The sequence below is a fragment of the Arachis ipaensis genome, chromosome B10, assembly GCF_059453495.1.
Source record: "Arachis ipaensis isolate K30076 ecotype BB chromosome B10, ASM5945349v1, whole genome shotgun sequence".
NCBI lineage: Eukaryota > Viridiplantae > Streptophyta > Magnoliopsida > Fabales > Fabaceae > Arachis > Arachis ipaensis.
Genome location: NC_142435.1, coordinates 116,956,941 through 116,973,883, shown reverse-complemented (window position 1 = coordinate 116,973,883; position 16,943 = coordinate 116,956,941). Strand labels below are relative to the sequence as shown.

The following is a 16,943-nucleotide window of genomic DNA, read 5'->3' as shown; positions in this document are numbered from 1 at the left end:
AACCATGCCTGTTCTGGCGTTCAGCGCCCAGAAGCTGCCTATTTTGGGCGTTCAGCGCCAGAACCATGATCTGTTCTGGCGCTGAACGCCAGACAGATGCTCCTCCAGGGTGTGATTTTTCTTTTGCTGTTTTTGATTCCGTTTTCAATTTTTATATTTATTTTGTGACTCCACATGATCATGAACCTACAAAGACATATAACTAAGAAAAAAATATAGTTAGATAAATAAAAATTGGGTTGCCTCACAACAAGCGCTTTTTTAATGTCAATAGCTTGACAGTGGGCTCTCATGGAGCCTCACAGATGTGCAGAGCTTTGTTGAGACTCTCCAACACCAAACTTAGAGTTTGGATATGGGAGTTCAACACCAAACTTAGAGTTTGGTTGTGGCCTCCCAACACCAAACTTAGAGTTTGACTGTGGGGGCTTGGGTTGACTCTGCTTTGAGAGAAGCTTTTCATGCTTCCTCTCCATGGTTGCAGAGGGAGATCCTTGAGTTTTAAACACAAGGGAGTCCTCATTCCATTGAAGGACTATTTCACCTCTGTCAACATCAATCACAGCTCTTGCTGTGGCAAGGAAAGGTCTTCCTAGGATGATGGATTCATCCTCTTCCTTTCCAGTATCCAGGACTATGAAATCAGCAGGGATGTAAAGGCCTTCAACCTTTACTAACACGTCCTCTACTTGTCCATAAGCCTATTTTCTTGAACTGTCTGCCATCTCTAATGAGATTTTAGCAGCTTGCACCCCATAGATTCCCAGTTTCTCTATTACAGAGAGGGGCATGAGGTTTATTCCTGAACCAAGGTCACATAGAGCCTTAAAGATCATGGTGCCTATGGTACAGGGTATTATGAACTTTCCAGGATCCTGTCTCTTCTGAGGCAATGTCAGTTGATCCAGATCACTTAGTTCATTGATGAACAAGGGAGGTTCAACTTCCCAAGAATCAATGCCAAATAATTTGGCATTCAGCTTCATGATTGCACCAAGAAACTTGGCAGTTTGCTCTTCAGTAACATCCTCATTCTCTTCAGAAGAGGAATACTCATCAGAGCTCATGAAGGGCATAAGGAGGTTCAATGGAATCTCTATGGTCTCTAGATGAGCCTCAGAGTCCTTTTGTTCCTCAGAGGGAAGCTCCTTATTGATCACTGGACGTCCCAGGAGGTCTTCCTCCTTGGGATTTGCGTTCTCCACTCCCCTTGTGGGTTTGGCCATGGTGTTTATGTCAATGGCCTTGCACTCTCCTTCTGGGTTCTCTTCTGTATTGCTTGGGAGAGTACTAGGAGGGATTTCAGTGATCCTTTTACTCAGCTGGCCCACTTGTGCTTCCAAATTTCTAATGGAAGACCTTGTTTCATTCATGAACTTTACAGTGGCCTTAGACAGATCAGAGACTAAGTTTGCCAAATTAGAAGTATTTTGTTCAGAGTTCTCTGTCTGTTGCTGAGTGGATGATGGAAAAGGTTTATTATTGCTAAACATGTTTCTTCCACCATTATGAAAGCCTTGTTAAGGCTTTTGATCCTTCCATGAGAAATTTGGATGATTTCTCCATGATGAGTTATAAGTGTTTCCATAAGGTTCACCTAAGTAATTTACCTCTGCTATTGCAGGGTTTTCAGGATCATAAGCTTCTTCTGCATAAGAAGCCTCTTGAGTACTATTGGATGCAGCTTGCATTCCATTCAGACTCTGAGAGATCATATTGACTTGCTGAGTCAATATTTTGTTCTGAGCCAATATGGCATTCAGAGTATCAACTTCAAGAACTCCCTTCTTCATAGGCATCCCATTACTCACAGGATTCCTTTCAGAAGTGTACATGAACTGGTTATTAGCAACCATGTCAATGAGTTCTTGAGCTTCTGCAGGCGTTTTCTTTAGGTGAATGGATCCATCTGCAGAAGTGTCCAGTGACATCTTTGATAGCTCAGATAAACCATCATAGAATATATCCAGGACGGTCCATTCTGAAAGCATGTCAGAGGGACACTTTTTGGTCAAATGTTTGTATCTTTCCCAAGCTTCATAGAGGGATTCACCTTCTTTCTGTCTGAAGGTTTGAACATCAGCTCTAAGCTTGCTCAGCTTCTGAGGAGGAAAGTACTTGGCTAAGAAAGCCGTGACCAGCTTATCCCAAGAGTTCAGGCTGTCTTTGGGTTGAGAATCCAACCATAATCTAGCTCTGTCTCTTACAGCAAAAGGGAAAAGCATGAGCCTGTAGACTTCAGGATCTACTCCATTAGTCTTAACAGTATCACATATCTGCAAGAATTCAGTTAAGAACTGAAAAGGATCTTCAGATGGAAGTCCATGAAACTTGCAGTTCTACTGCATCAGAGAAACTAATTGAGGTTTCAGCTCAAAGTTGTTTGCTCCAATGGCAGGAATGGAGATGCTTCTTCCATGTAAATTGAAATTAGGTGCAGTAAAGTCACCAAGCATCTTCCTTTACATTATTATTATTATTTTCGGCTGCCATCTCCTGTTCCTGTTCGAAAATTTCTGAAAGGTTATCTCCGGATTGTTGTAATTTAGCTTCTCTTAATTTTCTCTTCAGAGTCCTTTCAGGTTCTGGATCTGCTTCCACAAGAATATTCTTATCCTTGCTCCTGCTCATATGACAAAGAAGAAGGTACAGAAAAATAATAATAATAATAGAGATCATTTATGCCACAGTATAGGGATCCCTTTGTGAGTGGAAGAAAAGAGGGAGACAAAGAGTGTGATGTAAAGAAAGAAACACAACTGTGAGGATGGTAGAGATGTGAGATGAGATGTTAGTAGATGAGTAAATAAATAGAATAGGATGGGGGAGGGATAATTTTCGAAAAATATTTTTGAAAAAGAGTTAGTGATTTTCAAAAATGGTTTTTTGAAAAGTGTTAATATTTTTCGAAAATTTTTTTAAAATAAAAAATAAAAAAATAAGAATAATTAGTTAATTAAAAAGAAATTTTTGAAAAAGAGGGAAGATATTTTCGAAAATTAGAGAGAGAGAGTTAGTTAGGTAGTTTTGAAAAAGTTAAGAAACAAACAAAAAGTTAGTTAGTTAGTTGAAACAAATTTTGAAAAGATAAGAAGTTAGGAAGTTAGAAAAGATATTTTGAAAAGATATTTTTGAAAAAGATAAGATAAGAAGATATTTTAGAAACTAATTTTGAAAAAGATTTGATTTTTAAAATCTCAATTAATGACTTGATTCACAAGAAATCACAAGATATGATTCTAGAACTTAAAGTTTGAATCTTTCTTAAGTAACAAACTTCAAATTTTTGAATCAAAACATTAATTGATTATGTTATTTTCGAAAATTTGATATAAAAATAAGAAAAAGATTTTTGAAGAATATTTTTGGAATTTTCGAAAATAACTAAGAATTTTGAAAAGGATTTGATTTTTGAAAAAGATTTTGAAAAAGATAAGATTTTCAAATTGAAAATTTGATTTGACTCATGAGAAACAATTTGATTTTAAAAATTTTTGAAAAAGTCAACTCAATTTTCGAATTTGATGAGAGAAAAAGGGAAAGATATTTTTTTGATTTTTGAAATTTTTATGAAAAACATGAAAATTATGCAATGCATGAAACTTTTAGATCAAAACAATGAATGCATGCAAGAATGCTATGAATGTCAAGATGAACACCAAGAACACTTTGAATGTCAAGATGAACATCATAGACACAATTTTGAAAAAATTTTAATGCAAAGAAAACATGCAAGACACCAAACTTAGAATTCTTTAATGCTTAGACACTAAGAATTCAAGAATGCATATGATAAACATGAAAAGACACAAAACAAAAAATCATCAAGATCAAACAAGAAGACTTACCAAGAACAACTTTGAAGATCATGAAGAACACTATGAATGCATGATATTTTCGAAAAATGCAAGATGCATATGCAAGTGACACCAAACTTATGACATGACTCAAGACTCAAACAAGAAACAGAAAAATATTTTTGATTTTTATGATTTTCTAATTTTTTTGGATTTTTATTTCGAAAATTATATGAAAAAGAAAAAATAAGGATTCCAAAATTTTTAACATGAATTCCAGGAATCTTGCATTCTTAGTCTAAAGCTTCAGTTCAGGAGTTAGACATGGCTCAATAGCCAGCCAAGCTTTCAATGAAAGCTCCGGTCCAAAACACTAGACATGGCCAATGGCCAGCCAAGCTTTAGCATGTAAATCAGGAACAGCAGCAGGTGGATTAACAACAACTAGCTTGCTCTTGATAACAAATTGCTGCCTCAGTCCAAATAAATTTAGACATGGCTTTACAGCCAGCCAGGCTTCACATGCTTCATGAAATACTAGAATTCATTCTTAAAAATTTTGAATCTAAAATTTTTTTCGAAAACATTTTTATTTTTTTTTGAAAACAGATGAGAAAATTTTAGAAATATTTTTCAAAATAAAACAAAAAGAAAATTACCTAATCTGAGCAACAAGATGAACCGTCAGTTGTCCAAACTCGAACAATCCCCGGCAACGGCGCCAAAAACTTGGTGCACGAAATTGTGATGTCCAGGCTCGAACAATCCCTGGCAACGTGAGCAACTTGGTACGCGTAATCGTGATTACACTTTAATGATGTAAAATTCATGGCTCTTTCTTTCCCTGGCAATGGCGCCAAGAACATGGTGCCAATACCATGGTTCACAACTTCGATACAACTAACCAGCAAGTGCACTGGGTCGTCCAAGTAATACCTTACGTGAGTAAGGGTCGAATCCCACGGAGATTGCCGGTATGAAGGAAGCTATGGTCACCTTGCAAATCTCAGTCAGGCAGATATAAATTGATAATGATGTTTTCGAATAATGAATAATAGAATAGGGATAGAGGTACTTATGTAAATCATTGGTGAGAATTTCAGATGAGCGAATGGAGATGCTTTCGTTCCTCTGAACCTCTGCTTTCCTGCTATCTTCATCCAATCAGTCTTACTCCTTTCCATGGCTGGCTTTATGCAAGGGCATCACCGTTGTCAGTGGCTACATCCCCTCCTCTCAGTGAAAAATATGCTCACATGCTCTGTCACAGCATGGCTAATCATCTGTCAGTTCTCGATCATGCTGGAATAGGATTCACCCTCCTTTTGCGTTTGTCACTAACGCCCAGCACTCGCGAGTTTGAAGCTCGTCACAGTCATTCAATCATTGAATCCTACTCGGAATACCACAGACAACGTTTAGACTTTCCGGATTCTCTTGAATTCTGCCATCATTCTAGCTTACGCCACGAAGATTCTGGTTAGGAGATCTAAGAGATACTCATTCAATCTAATGTAGAACGGAAGTGGTTGTCAGGCACGCGTTCATAGGGAATGATGATGATTGTCACGTTCATCACATTCAGGTTGAAGTGCGAATGAATATCTTAGAAGTGAAATAAGATGAATTGAATAGAAAACAGTAGTACTTTGCATTAATCTTTGAGGAACAGCAGAGCTCCACACCTTATTCTATGGAGTGTAGAAACTCTACCGTTGAAAATACATAAGTGAAAGGTCCAGGCATGGCCGAGATGGCCAGCCCCCTTAAATGTGATCAATAGTCTCCTAAGATGAACAATGGATTAAAACTGAGACCAAAGATGTCTAATACAATAGTAAGAGGTCCTATTTATAATAAACTAGTCACTAGGGTTTACAGAAGTAAGTAATTGATGCATAAATCCACTTCCGGGGCCCACTTGGTGTGTGTTTGGGCTGCGCTTGAGTGTTGCACGTGTAGAGGTCCTTCTTGGAGTTGAACGCCAGTATTTGTGCCAGTTTGGGCGTTCAACTCTGGTTTTGGCTCCTTTTCTGGCGCTGGACGCCAAATTTGGGCAGAAAGCTGGCGTTGAACGCCAGTTTACGTCATCTATTCTTGGCCAAAGTATGGACTATTATATATTGCTGGAAAGCCCTGGATGTCTACTTTCCAACGCAATTGGAAGCACGCCATTTCGAGTTTGGTAGCTCCAAAAAATTCACTTTGAGTGTAGGGAGGTCAGAATCCAACAGCATCAGCAGTCCTTCTTCAACCTCTGAATCTGATTTCTGCTCAAGTCCCTCAATTTCAGCCAGAAAATATCTGAAATCACAGAAAAACACACAAACTCATAGTATAGTCCAGAAATGTGAATTTAACATAAAAATTAATGAAAACATCCCTAAAAGTAACTAGATCCTACTAAAAACATACTAAAAACAATGTCAAAAAGCGTATAAGTTATCCGCTCATGAGATGCTTCTTCTATGTAAATTGGAATTTGGTGCAGTAAAGTCACCAAGCATCTTCCTTCCAGATTTTCTCCTGAGAGTTGTGCTTTAGCTTCCCTTAGCTTCCTCTTCAGAGTCCTTTCAGGTTCAGGATCAGCTTCAACAAGAATGTTCTTATCCTTGTTCCTACTCATATGAAAAAGAAGAGAACAAAAAATATAGAATCCTCTATGTCACAGTATAGAGATTCCTTATGTAAGTATAAGAAGAGAATAATGGAGGAAGGAAAAGATAAGAATCCAAACACAAGGGAGAGGAATGAGTTCAAATTTTTGGGTGAAAGAGGGGTGTTATAGATGAATAAGTAAACAGAAGGGGATGAGAGATGAGAGAATTTGAAAATTAAATAAATTAAAATAAAAGTATTTTTGTTTTTAAATTGAATTTAAAATAAAAATTCGAAAATTTAAAAAGAAAAATAAAATTAAATCAAATTAAAATTTAAAACAAATAGTTAATTAAAAAGAAATTTTGAAAAAGAGGGAAGGTGATTTTCGAAAATTAGAGAGAGAGTTAGTTAGGTAGTTTTGAAAAAGATATGATTGAAACAAAAAGATAGGATTAGTTGGAAAGGATTTGAAATTTAATTTTGAAAAGATAAGAAGTTAGAAAATATTTTGAAATTAATTTTGAAAAAGATATGATTGAAACTTATTTTGAAAAAGATTTGAAAAAGAAATTTAAAAAGATTTGATTTTTGAAATCAAAGTTGATTACTTGACTAACAAGAAACTAAAAAGATATGATTCTAGAGTTTAAAGATTGAACCTTTCTTACTAGGCAAGTAACAAACTTAAAATTTTTTGAATCAATCACATTAATGGTTAGTAAAGATTTTGAAATTATGAACAAGATAAGAAAAAGATTTTTGAAAATCAATTTGAAATTTTCGAAAATCATAAAAGAAAAAATGAAAAAGATTTTATTTTTGAAAAAGATTTGAAAAAGATAGAATTTTTAAATTGAAAATTTGACTTGACTTATAAGAAACAACTAAATTTTAAAAAGTTTTGAAAAAGTCAACTCAAATTTTCGAAAATTTATGAGAAAATAAGGAAAAGATATTTTTTTTATTTTTGAATTTTAATAAGGAAAGAGAAAAACATCAAAAAGACTCAATGCATGAAAATTTTGGATCAAAACACACAATACATGCAAGAACACTATGAATGTCAAGATGAACACCAAGAATACTTTGAAGATCATGATGAACATCAAGAACTTATTTTTGAAAATTTTTAAGAAAAGAAAAACATGCAAGACACCAAAGTTAGAAATTTTCAAACTTTAGACACTAACAAATTGAAAATGCATATGAAAAACAAGAAAAGACACAAAATAAGAAAATATAAAGATCAAACAAGAAGACTTACCAAGAACAACTTGAAGATCATGAAGAACATCATGCATGAGTTTTCGAAAATTTTAATGAAATTCAAAATATGCAATTGACACCAAACTTAAAAATTGACACAAGACTCAAACAAGAAACATCAAATATTTTTGGTTTTATGATTTTATTAAATTTTTTTTGGTATTTTTCGAAAATTATTTGGAAAAGGAAAATAGGGATTTCAAAATTTTCAATAGGAATTCCAGGAATCTTGCAATGTTAGTCTAAAACTCCAGTCCAAGAATTAGACATGGCTTACTAGCCAGCCAAGCTTTCAGTGAAAGCTCCAGTCCAAAACACTAGACATGGCCAATGGCCAGCCAAGCTTCAGCATACATAGTTCAAGCATGTGAAGAAGAAGCCTCAGTCCAAAAGAATTTAGACATGGCTTTACAGCCAGCCAGGATTCAACATATCCATGAAATTCCAGAATTCCTTCTTAAAAATTCTGAAGAACATAAATTAAATTTTTTTTTGAAAAACTATTTATTTATTATTATTATTTTTTTTGAAAATATTTCAAAAATAAAAAAGAATAACAACAAAAACTTAAAATTAAAATAAAATTACCTAATCTGAGCAACAAGATGAACCGTCAGTTGTCCAAACTCGAACAATCCTCGGCAACGGCGCCAAAAACTTGGTGCGCAGAAATTGTGATCATCAACAATGGCGCCAAAGACTTGGTGCTCTCAAACGTGAATCACACTTTGTCACAACTTCGCACAACTAACCAGCAAGTGCACTGGGTCATCCAAGTAATAAACCTTACGTGAGTAAGGGTTGATCCCACAGAGATTGTCGGCCTGAAGCAAACTATGGTCACTGATGAGCGGATATTTTATACGCTTTTTGGGGTTAATTTCATATAGTTTTTAGTATGTTTTAGTTAGTTTTTATTTTATTTTCATTAGTTTCTAAGCAAAATTCATATTTCTGGACTTTACTATGAGTTTGTGTGTTTTTCTGTAATTTCAGGTATTTTCTGGCTGAAATTGAGGGAGCTGAGCAAAAATCTGATTCAGGCTGAAAAAGGACTGCTGATGTTGTTGGATTCTGACCTCCCTGCACTCAAAGTGGATTTTCTGGAGCTACAGAACTCCAAATGGCGCGCTTCCAATTGAGTTGGAAAGGAGACATCCAGGTCTTTCCAGCAATATATAATAGTCCATACTTTGCTTAAGGATAGATGACGTAAACTGGCGTTCAACGCCAGTTCCATGCTGTAATCTGGCGTCCAGCGCCAGAAAACAAGTTACAAAGTGGAGTTCAACGCCAGAAAAGGATCCAAAGCTGGCGTTGAACGCCTAAAACAGCCCTATACACGTGATTAGCTTAAGTCTTAGCCCCAGCACACACCAAGTGGGCCCCAGAAGTGAATTTCTGCACCATCTATCATAGTTTACTCATTTTCTGTAAACCTAGGTTACTAGTTTAGTATTTAAACAACTTTTAGAGATTTATTTTGTATCTCATGACATTTTAGATCTGAACTTTGTACCTTTTGACGGCATGAGTCTCTAAACTCCATTGTTGGGGGTGAGGAGCTCTGCTGTGTCTCGATGAATTAATGCAAGTATTTCTGTTTTTCATTCAAACATGCGTGTTCCTATCTAAGATATCCATTCGCACTTCAATATGAATGTGATGAACGTGACAATCATCATCATTCCTCCACGAACGCGTGCCTGACAACCACTTACGTTCCACCGTAGAATGAATGAATATCTCTTAGATCTCTTAATCAGAATCTTCGTGGTATAAGCTAGATTGATGGCAGCATTCAAGAGAATCCGGAAAGTCTAAACCTTGTCTGTGGTATTCCGAGTAGATTCAGGGATTGAATGACTGTGACGAGCTTCAAACTCGCGAGTGCTGGGCGTAGTGACAGACGCAAAAGGATAGTAAATCCTATTCCGGTACGATTGAGAACCTGCAGATGATTAGCCGTGCGGTGACAGCGCATCTGGACCCTTTTCACTGGAAGGATGGATGGTAGCCATTGACAACGGTGATCCACCAACACACAGCTTGCCATAGGAGGACGTGCGTGCGTGAATCAGAAAACAGAGGAAAGCAGAATTTCAGAAGACAAAGCATCTCCAAAACTCCAACATATTCTCCATCAGTGCATACAAGTATAATTTGTGTTCTGCCCTTTTATTCCTTGCAATCAAATTTGATAAGTGAATTATTTTATTGTTTTCCTGACTAAGAGTTACAAGATAACCATAGATAGCTTCAAGCCAACAATCTCCGTGGGATCGACTCTTACTCACGTAAGGTATTACTTGGACGACCCAGTGCACTTGCTGGTTAGTGGTACGAGTTGTAAAAAGTGTGATTTACAATTCGTGCACCAAGTTTTTGGCGCCGTTGCCGGGGATTGTTTGAGTTTGAACAACTGACGGTGAATCTTGTTGCTTAGATTAGGAAATTTTTGTCTTTTGGGTCAGAGTCTTTTATGTTCTTTTCAAAAATCTTTCAAAAATAATTTTTCTATTAAATCTCGTGCCAAACTTTAAGTTTGGTGTTTTCTTGTTGATTTTCCTTTGTTTTTCGAAAATTTTATTTTTGTTTTCTAAAAATTTTAAGTTTGGTGTTCTTTCTTCATGTTCTTGTGTTCTTGTGAGTCTTCAAAGTGTTCTTGAGTTTTTCTTGTGTCTTGATCTTAAAATTTTTAAGTTTGGTGTTCCTTGGTGTTTTCCCTCCAAAATTTTCGAAAACAAGGAGCACTAGATCTAAAAATTTTAAATCTTGTGCTATCTTATTGTTTCTCTCTTTCCTCTTTAAACTCAAAAATATCTTTTCTCTCTATTTTTAAAACAAATTTTCGAAATTTATTTTTAAAATTCAGATTTTTTTTTCAAAATTTCAAATCTTTTTCAAAACTTCCTGACCACTTTCTCTCTCCTTATTTTTCGAAAATCTTCACCTATTTTTATTTATTTTATTTTAATTTATTTTATTTTCGAAATAATTAAATAAATAAATAAATAAATAAAAATAATTTTTTTTTATTTTACATCATCTCCCTTTCTCCATCATGGATCTAAGTGGAAATGAACAGTCCAGGAGGACTCTGGGGTCATATGCTAACCCCTCTACTGCTTCGTATGGGAGTAGTATCTGCATACCCTCCATTGGAGTCAGTAGCTTTGAGTTGAATCCTCAGCTCATTATCATGGTGCAGCAAAGCTGCCAGTATTCTGGTCTTCCACAGGAAGAACCTACAGAGTTTCTGGCACAGTTTTTACAAATTGCTGACACAGTACATGATAAGGAAGTAGATCAGGATGTCTACAGATTATTACTGTTTCTATTTGCTATAAAAGACCAAGCTAAGAGGTGGTTAAATAACCAACCTAAGGCTAGCATAAGGACATGGAAACAGTTGACAGAAGAATTCTTGAATCAATACTTTCCTCCAAAACGGATGACACAGCTAAGGCTGGACATTTAAGGCTTTAAACAAGGAGATAATGAATCTCTTTATGATGCATGGGAAAGATACAGAGAGATGCTACGAAAATGCCCCTCTGAAATGTTTTTAGAGTGGGTTCAGTTAGACATCTTCTATTATGGGCTTACAGAAAGAGCTCAGATCTCTCTAGATTACTCAGCTGGTGGATTGGTGCACGAATTGTGAATCACACTTTTCCCAACTCGTACCACTAACCAGCAAGTGCACTGGGTCGTCCAAGTAATACCTTACGTGAGTAAGGGTCGAATCCCACGGAGATTGTTGGTTTGAAGCAATCTATGGTTATTTTGTAAATCTTAGTCAGGAAGTCAAATATGTTTATCAGTTGAATTGCGAATAACCAAGAGAGCATAAATTAAAGGTTACTTGTTATGCAGTAATGGAGAATATGTTGGAGTTTTGAAGATGCTTTGTCTTCTGAATCTCTGCTTTCTTCTGTCTTCTAATTCACGCACGCACGTCCTCCTATGGCAAGCTGTATGTAGGGGATCACCGTCGTCAATGGCTACATCCCATCCTCTCAGTGAAGAATATGCTCACATGCTCTGTCACAGCACAGCTAATCATCTGTCGGTTCTCGATCATACTGGAATAGGATTCTTCATCCTTTTGCGTCTGTCACTAACGCCCAGCACTCGCGAGTTTGAAGCTCGTCACAGTCATTCGATCATTGAATCCTACTCGGAATACCACAGACAAGGTTTAGACTTTCCGGATTCTCATGAATGCCGCCATCAGTTCTAGCTTATACCACGGAGATTCTGATTAAGGAATCTAAGAGACACTCATTCAATCGGATATAGAATGGAGGTGGTTGTCAGGCACACGTTCATGGTTTGAGAAAGGTGATGAATGTCACGGATCATCACCTTCATCACAGTTAAGCGCGAATGAACATCTTAGATAGGAACAAGCGTGTTTGAATGGAAAACAGAAATACTTGCATTACTTCATCGAGACACAGTAGAGCTCCTCACCCCCAACAATGGAGTTTAGAGACTCATGCCGTCAAAGAGTACAAGGTTTTGATCTAAAATGTCATGAGATGCAAAATAAGTCTCTAAAAGTTGTTTAAATACTAAACTAGTAGCCTAGGTTTACAAAAAATGAGTAGACTATGATGGATGATGCAGAGATCCACTTCTGGGGCCCACTTGGTGTGTGCTGGGGCTGAGATTTAAGCAAGTCACGTGCAGAGGCTATTTGTGGAGTTGAACACCAGTTTATGTGCCAGTTTGGGCGTTCAACTCCAGCTTTTGATCCTTTTCTGGCGCTGGACGCCAGAATTGGGCAGAGAACTGGCGTTGAACGCCAGTTTACATCGTATATCCTTGTGCAAAGTATGGACTATTATATATTGCTGGAAAGCCCTGGATGTCTACTTTCCAACACAATTCGAAGCATGCCATTTCTATTTCTGTAGCTCCAGAAAATCCACTTTGAGTGCAGGGAGGTCAGAATCCAACAGCATCAGCAGTCCTTTTTCAGCCTGAATCAGATTTTTGCTCAGCTCCTTCAATTTCAGGCCAGAAAAATACCTGAAATTATAGAAAAACACACAACTCATAGTAAAGTCCAGAAATTTGAATTTTGCTTAGAAACTAATGAAAATAGACTAAAAACTAACTAAAACATACTCAAAACTATATGAAATTAACCCCAAAAAGCGTATAAAATATCCGCTCATCACAACACCAAACTTAAACTGTTGCTTGTCCTCAAGCAACTAGACAAATAAAATAGAAGACTAATAGGTTGAGAAGCAATAATAGCTCAGAGTTTTTGATTGAAGCTCAGATTCTAATTAGATGAGCGGGACTAGTAGCTTTTTGCTTCTGAACTGTTTTGGCATCTCACTTTATCCATTGAAGCTCAGAGTGATTGGCATCTATAGGAACTTAGAATTCAGATAGTGTTATTGATTCTCTTAGTTCAGTGTGATGATTCTTGAACATAGCTTCTTTATGAGTCTTGGCCGTGGCCCTAAGCACTTTGTTTTCCAGTATTACCACCGGATACATAAATGCCACAGACACATAATTGGGTGAACCTTTCAGATTGTGACTCAGCTTTGCTAAAGTCCCCAATTAGAGGTGTCCAGGGTTCTTAAGCACACTCTTCTTTTTGCCTTGGACCTTGACTTTAACCGCTCAGTCTCAAGTTTTCACTTGACACCTTCACCCCACAAGCACATGGTTAGACCAGGATTTTAGTCCTTTAGGCCCTCCTATCCACTGATGCTCAAAGCCTTGAGATCCTTTTTATTTGCCCTTGTCTTTTGGTTTTAAGGGTTATTGGCTTTTTCTGCTTGCTTTTTCTCTCTCTCTCTCTCTTTTTTTTGTGCAAGCTTTGTTCTTTACTGCTTTTTCTTGCTTCAAGAATCATTTTTATGATTTTTCAGATTATCAATAACATGTCTCATATTCATCATTCTTTCAAGAGCCAACATATTTAACATTCTTGAACAACAAATTCAAAAGACATATGCACTGTTCAAGCATTCATTCAGAAGACAAAAAGCATTGCCACCACATTTAACTAATTAGAATTTCTCTTATTAAAACTCGAAATTTTATTGCCTCTTATTCAAAAGATCTACTACTTTATTCATGTTTGCTGATGATGAGAAAAATAAACTATAGCTTAATTGGAGATAAAATCAAAATAGATACTAATTACTATTATATGACTCCTAAGGTAAACTTCTATAAGGACACTGTCACAGAGTTAAGGCAGAAATTGGAAATTAACAACCTTTATTCTGGGGGAACGGGGGTTCCTCTGATCCTAGGGGTGCTTGGTCCTGCAAGAGAAGACTTTTGGCGCTTCAATTCCCTTAAGTCACGCCCTTGCTTCTCTTGTTCTTTAAACATATAGGTCAGCATTTGACTGTGTTCCTTCTGTTCTTTTATTATTTGCTCCATAGCTTCCCGTATCTTGGTAACATACGTCTCAAGATACTCCCAGTATTCAGATTGAGGGATCTCTGGTAGGAATTCCTGTGCTCTCTTCTTGATGGGATCCTCCTGTGCTTGTTGTTTTTCCATTGATGCTTTGGTGATTGGCTTCTCAATTGAGATATACTCAGTTATTCCCATCCTTACTCCAGCGTCCTTGCAGAGCAGAGAAAATCACGCTTGGATAAGCCAACCTGGCCTCTTTAGAATTTTTGTTAGCAATTTTGTAGAGTTCAACTGAAATCAGTTGATGAACCTCCACTTCCTTTCCCATCATGATGCAATGGATCATCACTGCTCTTTTAACTGTGACTTCAGAACGGTTGCTAGTAGGCAACAGAGAATGCCCAATAAAGTCTAGCCATCCTCTGGCAACTGGTTTGAGATCCTCTCTCTTGAGTTGATTTGGGACACCCTTTGTGTTGGTGGTCCACCTGGCTCCATGGATACATATGTCCTCTAGAATCTTATCCAGGCCAATGTCTGCTCTCATCATCCTCCTGTTGAAGGAGTCTGGATCATCCTTTAGCTGAGGTAGCTTTAAGATCTCCCTGATTCTGTCAGGGTGGGTATGAACAATCTTTCCTCTGACCATGGTCCGATAGTCATAGAAGGTAGTTCCAGATAGTTTTTGCTTGTCAGTTTGCCACATATTAGCATAGAACTCCTGGACCATGTTCCTTCCCACTTTCGTTTCAGGATTAGCTAGGACTTCCCAGTTCCTGATTCGAATTTGCTCCTGGATCTCCGGATATTCATCTTCTTTCAGATCGAATCTAACTTCCGGGATCACTAATCTCAGACCCATTATTTTAAGATAATGGTCTGAATGTTCTTTAGATAAGAACTTCCCTTGATTCCAGAGTAGTTTTGGAACGCTCTCTTTCTTGCCTCTTGGAGTGGGTTGTTTTTCTTTAGGAGCCATGATCTTAGTGATCTTGGATAAACACACCAAACTTAGAGGTTTGCTTGTCCTCAAGCAAAAGAAAAGAAAGGAGAGGGATAGAAGGAGAGCTAGGTGCAATTGTTGATGGAGGAGGAGGGAGGCCGAACCCAAATTTAAAGGATGGGGGGGTGGGTTTTCGAAAAATTGGAAAAGATAAGATAAAAAGATTGAGTTGAAAAAGATAAGATAGAAGATATAGTTTAATTTTGAAGAGATATGATAGATTTTTGAAAAAGATAAATCTGAATTTTGAAAAAGATAATATGGAGATTTGAAAAAGATATGGATTAGTTGAAAAGATTTTAGAGTGAAAAAGATAGATTTGTTTTCAGAAAAGATTTGAAAAGAGTTGGATTGAATTTGGAAAGAGGGATTTTTAGAAATTAAGGATTTTAGAAATCAGGGTTCTTAACATGTTCATGTAAAAATCATGCATTGAAACATAAAATTTGAAATTAGAATGGAAATACGTGTGAAAAAATGAATTTGGCTCCTCCTTGCTATCTTGGCGTTTGAATGCCCAAACACTGCCTGTTTTGGGTGTTCAGCGCCCAAATGCTGCTCTCCTGGGCGTTCAATGCCCAGCTGCTGCCATTACTGGCGTTCAACGCCCAGTGGGTGCCCATTTCTGGCGTTGAACGCCCAGATTGCTACCATCACTGGCGTTCAGCGCCCAGTGGATGCCCATTTTGGGCGTTGAACGCCCAAAATGCACTTTTACTGGCGTTTTCTTGCCAGTGAGCTCTTTTTCTCTGATTTGTGTGCCGAGGTCTTCTGTAAATGATTCCTCACCTTAGTGTCAGTGAACTTTATATAAACAAATAAAAATAAAAATAAAAAATAGGGCAAAATGCTTAGAGGATTGTTGCCCCATGGCTGGGTTGCCTCCCAGCAAGCGCTTCTTTATTGTCTTTAGCTGGACCTTGCTGAGCTTTTAATCTAGCTTCAGCCTTGAGCATTCTTGCTCAATGTTGCCTTCAAGATAATGCTTGATTCTCTGTCCATTGACAATGAACTTCTTATCAGAATCAATATCTTGAAGCTCCACATAACCATATGGTGATACACTTGTGATCACATATGGTCCCGTCCACCGGGATTTCAGTTTCCCGGGGAATAGCCTGAGTCTAGAGTTAAACAACAGAACCTTCTATCCTGGTTCAAAGATTCTAGATGACAGATTTCTGTCATGCCACTTTTTTTATTTTTCTTTATAAAGCTTGGCGTTTTTGAAAGCTGTGAATCTGAATTCCTCTAGCTCATTTAGCTGGAGTAATCATTTTTCTCCTGCTAGTTTGGCATCAAAGTTTAGGAATCTGGTTGCCCAGTAGGCCTTATGTTCCAGTTCCACGGGCAGGTGACATGCCTTACCATACACGAGTTGGTATGGAGAGGTCCCTATAGGGTCTTGAATGCTGTCCTGTAAGCCCACAGAGCATCATCCAAGCTCCGTGCCCAATCCTTTCTACAGGTATTTACTGTCCGTTTCAGGATTCTCTTTAATTCTCTATTAGAGACTTCATCTTGCCCATTGGTTTGTGGATGATATGGAGTGGCCACCTTGTGGTGAATTCTATACCGAACCATGGCAGAGTAAAGCTGTTTATTGCAGAAGTGAGTGCCCCCATCACTGATTAGTTCTCTAGGGACACCAAATCTGCTAAAGATATATTTCTGGAGGAATTTCAGCACTGTCTTAGTATCATTGGTGGGTGTGGCAATGGCCTCAACCCATTTTGATACATAATCAACTGCCACCAGAATATAAGTGTTTGAGTATGATGGTGGGAAAGGTCCCATGAAGTCAATTCCCCATACGTCAAACAACTCAATCTCCAAGATTCCTTGTTGAGGCATGGCGTAACCATGAGGCA

At 37.4% G+C, this 16,943-nt stretch overlaps 1 non-coding gene across 1 annotated transcript; it reads left to right on the top strand.

Annotated features, from left to right (window-relative positions):
• The first annotated feature begins 1,985 nt into the window (after positions 1-1,985).
• Positions 1,986-2,093, top strand: LOC148581427 (small nucleolar RNA R71). Its single transcript, XR_015896025.1, has one exon. It is a non-coding gene; the product is annotated as a small nucleolar RNA R71 (small nucleolar RNA).
• Positions 2,094-16,943: the final 14,850 nt, after the last annotated feature.